This window comes from Physeter macrocephalus, chromosome 14, assembly GCF_002837175.3.
Source record: "Physeter macrocephalus isolate SW-GA chromosome 14, ASM283717v5, whole genome shotgun sequence".
Lineage (NCBI taxonomy): Eukaryota > Metazoa > Chordata > Mammalia > Artiodactyla > Physeteridae > Physeter > Physeter macrocephalus.
The window spans coordinates 55,521,056-55,527,484 of NC_041227.1; the positions used below are offsets into that span (position 1 = coordinate 55,521,056).

Sequence of the window (6,429 nt, forward strand, 5' to 3'; positions counted from 1 at the left end):
AAAAAAAAAAAAAAAAAAGTGAGAGGCCAACATGGAAATACATGTATATATCAATATTATGGAATAACATGCAGCTATTAAAAAGAGTGATAGGCCAACATGGAAATACATGTATAATATATGGCAAAGTAGGGGAAAAGCAAGATATCTAATATGTGTACAATGTACCTAGTGGATCAATGTACCTAGTACACTCCTGTTTCTGTAAAGATATATAGCTTTTTTTCCTCTCCCTTGAATGCTCTTTCCCTAGATCTTCACCTCTCTAGCTTGTTGTCATTCAGCTCACACGTTGTGTCCTCAGCTCAGAGACCTCTCCTAGCCACCCTGGCCCTCCGCCAACCCACATCACTCTCTACCATCTTACTACTTTTATTTTTTCACATTTTTTCACAGTCTGAAATTCATATTCATTCCCATGCTTACTGCCCACCTCTTACTAGAAAATTAATTTCATCAGTCTGTCTTATTCACCGTGGAGTTTCCCATCAGGTACAACATTGCCTACCTGACATGGCTAAAGTGCTCAGTAAACATTCAGGAGAGAAGGAAACATATGTATCTCTCTGTATGTTATAAAGCTTTTTAACACATGGACTGTTACCTATTAAGCAGTTAAGGGAAGGTGTATTTGTGGGGTGGGATTGGATGTGGAGAGGCGAGCAGCTGGGAGAAGAAAAAATTGTCAATTTTTGCTTATACTTTTATGTTTGGACTTCCCTAAAACAAGCAAATTGCTTTAAAAATGTTTTTATTGAGATGAAATTCAAATAACATAAAACTGATCATTTCAAAGTGAACAATCCAGGGGTATTTAGTGCATTTACAGTGTTGTGCGAGTACCACCTCTATATAGTTCCAAAACATTTTCATCATGGCATAAGGAAACCCATAACTGTTGTGGTAATGGTTCCCATTCCCATGGGAACATGCTCCCCATCTCCTCTCCCCAATGCCCCTGAAAACCACCAATCTCCTTTCTATCTCTAGGATTTACCTAATCTGGTCATTTCATATAAGTGGAATCATACAATATATAACCTTTTGTATCTGGCTTCTCTCACTTAGCAAAATGTTTTCAAAATGTTGTAGTATGTATCAGTACTTCATTCCTTTTTATGGTGGAGAAATATTCCCTTGTATGGATGTACCACTTCTTGTTTATCCATTAATTTGTTGATGAGCAAATTGCTTTTATAACTTAAAGACATTAAAGGGAGTTCCCTGGTGGTTGAATGGTTAGGATTTGGCGCTTTCAGCTTTTACTGCTGTGGCCTGGGTTCAACCCTGGTTGGGGAATTGAGATCCTGCAGGCTGTGCAGTACAACCAAACAGGTGAAGTCCCAGTAAGGTGTAGAATCTACTTAATTGTATTGTGGCAATGTCGATTTCCTTGTTTTTATAGTGTACTATAGTTATGTAAGATGTTATCATTGGGGAAAGCTGGGTAGTGGGGACATAGGACCTCTTGTAATATTTTTGCAAATTCTTATGAGCCTCTAATTACCTCAAAATAAAAAGTTAAAAGGTTAAAAACTCTCATACTAACAAAAAGCCATGTTTTCTGAACTCTTAGAGCCCACTTGTAATTATACAGACATTAGCCTCAGTTCCCAAGTCTTTACCAAAAGAATGTGTTTTTTTCTGCCTTTCTTAATTAAACTTGTTTGGGCCAGGGGTAGCATTGGGGGAGGGGGATTTTTTTTCACCTTTGAGGATTTTATAAATATAGAATATACAAAGAATCACAAACACTCACATAGCTACATACAATCCCAGGATTGTCAATTTTTTTTTAACTTTTTATTTTGTGTTGGAGTATAGTTGATTAACAATGTTCTGTTAGTTTCAGGTGTACTGCAGAATGACTCAGTTAATACATATACATGTACCTATTCTTTTTCAAATTCTTTTCCCATTTAGGTTGTTACATAATACTGAGCAGAGTTCCCGGTGCTAAAAGTAGGTTGATGTTAGTTATCCATTTTAAATATAGCAGCGTGTGCATGACAGGATTGTCAAATTTTTTTTAATCTTTCTTCTTTCCTTCCTCCCTCCCTCCCTCCCCCCTCCTTCCCTCCCTCCCTCCCCCCTCCTTCCCTCCTTCCCTCCCCCCTCCTTCCCTCCCTCCCTCCCCCCTCCTTCCCTCCCTCCCTCCCTCCCTTCCTTCCTACGTTGGGTCTTTGTTGCAGCGCACAGGCTTTTCTCTAATTGCGGTGAGCAGGGGCTACTCTTCATTGTGGTGCGCAGGCTTCTCATTGCCGTGGCTTCCCTTGTTGTGGAGCAGGGGCTCTAGGTGCGCGGGCTTCAGTAGTTGTGGCATGCGGATTCCAATAGTTGTGGCTTGCGGGCTCTAGAGTGCAGGTTCAGTAGTTGTGGCACACAGGCTCAGTAGTTGTGGCACACAGGCTTAGTTGCTCCATGGCATGTGGGATCTTCCCGGACCAGGGCTCGAACCCGTGTCCCCTGCATTGGCAGGTGGATTCTTAACCACTGCACCACCAGGGAAGTCCAGGATTGTCAGTTTTTAACATTATCTTGATTCATGTTTTAAGATCAGAAATAGAACAATTCTAGTGCACAGGCCACCTCTTTACACCCAACCCTGTCCTATTCTACCCCCTCAAAAAAGGCAACCACTCTTATATATTTAATGTGATCTGTCGAATCTATTTTAAGACATATTTATATACATATAACATACAAATCAATGAAAGATATTGTTTTAAGATTTACGTATAGTATACAAAATCTCTTTCATTTCATGTGTTTATCTTTTAACTGCTATACAATAACTCCATCTATTTATACATTTTTTTTTTTTTTTTTACCCTTTCCCTACTGATAGACTTTTAGGTTATTGCCAGTTTTTTGTTACACTGACAGTACTTGTACAAGTGTCAGGATCATTGCAGAAGCAAATTACAGAAATTTCAATTCAAACTAGATTTAACCATGAGAAATGTATTATCTTACATAACTATAAACCCTAATATAGGACTGACTTCTTAGTCCATTTGTTTGGGAGCTAATGACATCACCAATGACCTACATCTTTCCATCTGTCTGCTGCTCTGGGTGTTGGCTTCATCCTCAGGCTGGTCCCAAGATGGCTGTAGGACTCCAGATGAGAGTTCCAGATGCCACGTCCAGAGAAGCAAGAGAGAGCATCTCATCCTGCAGCCCTCTTCTAGAAATGAGGAAACTTTTCCCAGAAGCCCTCTATGAGGTATCTCCTCCCATGTCATTAGCCAGAATTTGAACACCTTCCCATTCTTTTTTTAAAAAAAAAAAATTTATTTATTTATTTATTTTTGGCTCCATTGAGTCTTCGTTGCTGTGCGTGGGCTTTCTCTAGTTGCGGCGAGTGGGGGCTACTCTTCGTTGCGGTGCACAGGCTTCTCAGTGCGGTGGCTTCTCTTGTTGTGGAGCACGGGCTCTAGGTGCACGGGCTCAGTAGTTGTGGCGTGCGGGCTCAGGAGTTGTGGCGCATGGGCTTAGTTGCTCCGTGGCTTGTGGGATCTTCCTGGACCAGGGCTCGAACCCCTGCCTCCTGCATTGGCAGGCAGATTCTTAACCACTGTGCCACCAGGGAAGTCCCCACCTTTCCATTCTTGAAAAGAATATATATATATTCTTTTTCAGTTTCTTGTCCCTTCTGGATTATTACAAAATATTGAGTATAGTTCCCAGTGCTATACAGTAGGTCCTTATTGGTTATCTATTTTACATATAGTAGTGTGTATATATTAACCCTAAACTCCTAATTTATCCCTCCCTGCCCCGCCAGAGTTTTTGTTCTTGCTAAATATAGCCAACTCTGAATTATTCATAGAAATTTGGAACTAGAGGGGCATGCCAGCCCAGATAGCAATAATGAATAGAAAATACACTGCTTGCTGCTTGATTTCCTCACCCAGCAAACATTTTGTTGAAATTGGCAACAAATACTGTGGTAAATTAACTGGTTCTGCATTTTGGCTAGACTTTCTCGTTTTGTGTGGTTTGTTTGTCCTTAACAGCTTATTGAGATTTAATTTGCATGCCATACTATTTGCCTATTTAAAGGGTACAACTCAGGACTTCTCTGGTGGCACAGTGGTTAAGACTTCATGCTCCCACTGCAGGGGGCCTGGGTTTGATCCCTGGTGAGGGAACGAGTTCCCACATGCATGCTGCAACTAAGAGTTTGCATGCCACAACTAAGGAGCCAGCAAGCTGCAACTAAGGAGCCCGTGAGCCGCAACTAAGATCCAGTGCAACCAAATAAATAAATAAAATAAATATTTAAAAAATAACAATAGGGCTTCCCTAGTGGTGCAGTGGTTGAGAGCCCGCCTGCCGATGCAGGGGACACGGGTTCGTGCTCTGGTCTGGGAGGATCCCACGTGCCGCGGAGTGGCTGGGCCTGTGAGCCATGGCCGCTGAGCCTGTGCGTCCAGAGCCTGTGCTCCACAATGGGAGAGGCCGCAGCAGTGAGAGGCCTGCGTACTGAAAAAAAAATAAATAAATAAAAATTAAAAAATAAAAAATAACAATAAAGGGTACAGCTCAGTGGTTTTTAGTATATTCACAGGTGTGACACCATCACCAAATTTCAGGTATTTGTTTGGTTTTTATTTATTTATTTTAAAATATTTATCTATTTGGCTGCGTCAGGTCTTCATTTTGGTGTGCAGGCTTTTCTCTAGTTGTGGCGTGTGGGTTTTCTCTCTCTAGTTGTGGCGCGGGCTGCAGAGCACGTAGGGTCTGTAGTTTGCGGCACATGGGCTCTCTAGTTGAGGCACACAAGCTCAATAGTTGTGGCGCACAGGCTTAGTTGCCTCGCGGCATGTGGGATCCTAGTTCCCTGACCAGGGATCGAACCCACGTTGGCAGGCGGATTCTTTACCACTAGACCACCAGGGAAGTTCCTGTTTGTTTTTTAAGTCTAGATTTATGGAAATGCAGTTTGAAATGAAATGACCTAAGAGCTGACATCAAAAGGGGTCTCAATGAGTCACAAATACATAAACAATTCTTCACAAAGAAGATTTAAAAGGTAAGGGAAAAGGGCTTTCCTGGTGGCGCAGTGGTTAAGAATCTGCCTGCCACCAGAGGGAACACAGGTTCGAGCCCTGGTCCGGGAAGATCCCACATTCTGCGGAGCAACTAAGCCTGTGCACCACAACTACTGAGCCTGTGCTCTAGAGCCGCAAGCCACAACTACTGAGCCCGCGTGCTGCAACTACTGAAACCCACGCGCCTAGAGCCCGTGTTCCGCAACAAGAGAAGCCACCGCAATAAGCCTGAGCACCACAAGGAAGAGTAGCCCCTGCTCGCTGCAACTAGAGAAAAGCCCATGTGCAGCAACAAAGACCCAACACAGCCAAAAATAAAATAAATTTTTTTGAAAAGGTAAGGGAAGACTGAATTGATAGCAGATGACGATGATGATGATGATGACAGTGATATTGTTACCTGATAAACTGGATTCACCTCTGGGTGGGTGTCCAGCCAAAAGACACAACCAAGCCAAAGAGCAGGGAAAGGAAGGATTTATCACCTGCAGCAAGTAAAGAAAACACCAGGGATCTTTCCCAAAGCAACTTCTCCCTGAACAGCAAAATTGGGGACGTTTTAAGCTAAGGGTACATGCATATTCATGAAGGAGCTTGAGCAGAGGAGAATTCAGCATAGAATTGGGGCCAAGGTCAACAGAGTCCAAGCTTCAGTTGACTGAAGTCACGAGGGTCAACATCATTCTGTACTCCACCTGAGTTCCTGCAGAACTCAGACTGTATTAGATTGTGATGTGTATCCCTTGAGAAGGAACTAGGACTCTGTTTCATCGCTGAACTATTGTTTCTTGACTGCTTTTCCTTTGTTCCTGCATTCCCTCACTTCCCTTAAGATCACTAATTACTGAGACCTGTTCAAGGGCAAGCCTTGTGGCCAGGCTTAGATCACAAAATGGCTTAGGCCCAAAATGCCTTCTTTTATGTCAAGAAAACCATGCCTGTTTCTGTTTCTCTGGGGACCCTACCCTATCTGCTGACAATATTGTTAAAACTTGGTGATGCCAACAAGATCACAATGACTTTGAACCTGAGAACTCCGTCTTGGTTAATCAGCTGGTTCTTGTCCTGAAATTAGCTTCCTCACCGGCTCCTGTGTGTTAACCACCTTCCCAATGAACTGCTAAGAAAACTCGTTGTTCTGGTTTCCCCAGGAATCAAAGATGCTTCTGTGAGTAAATCTTTTACGTCACTCTGCCCATTCTTCTGAAGGAAATGCTTGTATTCAGAGATCTTAGCCAACGTAATCCCGCTGTCCTCCGTGGCCAAAATCCAAGAAATTTTTTTCTTTTTTTTTTTTTTTGCGGTACGCGGGCCTCTCACTGCTGTGGCCTCTCCGGTTGCGGAGCACAGGCTCCGGACGCGCAGGCCC

At 42.8% G+C, this 6,429-nt stretch overlaps 1 long non-coding RNA gene across 1 annotated transcript in view; it reads left to right on the forward strand.

Moving 5' to 3' along the window:
• LOC114487702 (uncharacterized) overlaps positions 1-6,429 on the forward strand; it is a 15,463-nt gene that overhangs the window by 4,405 nt on the left and 4,629 nt on the right. The window contains exon 3 of the long non-coding RNA XR_003682998.2: positions 3,098-3,229. This is a non-coding gene — a long non-coding RNA (uncharacterized lncRNA). The remainder of the gene's footprint in view (positions 1-3,097; positions 3,230-6,429) is intronic.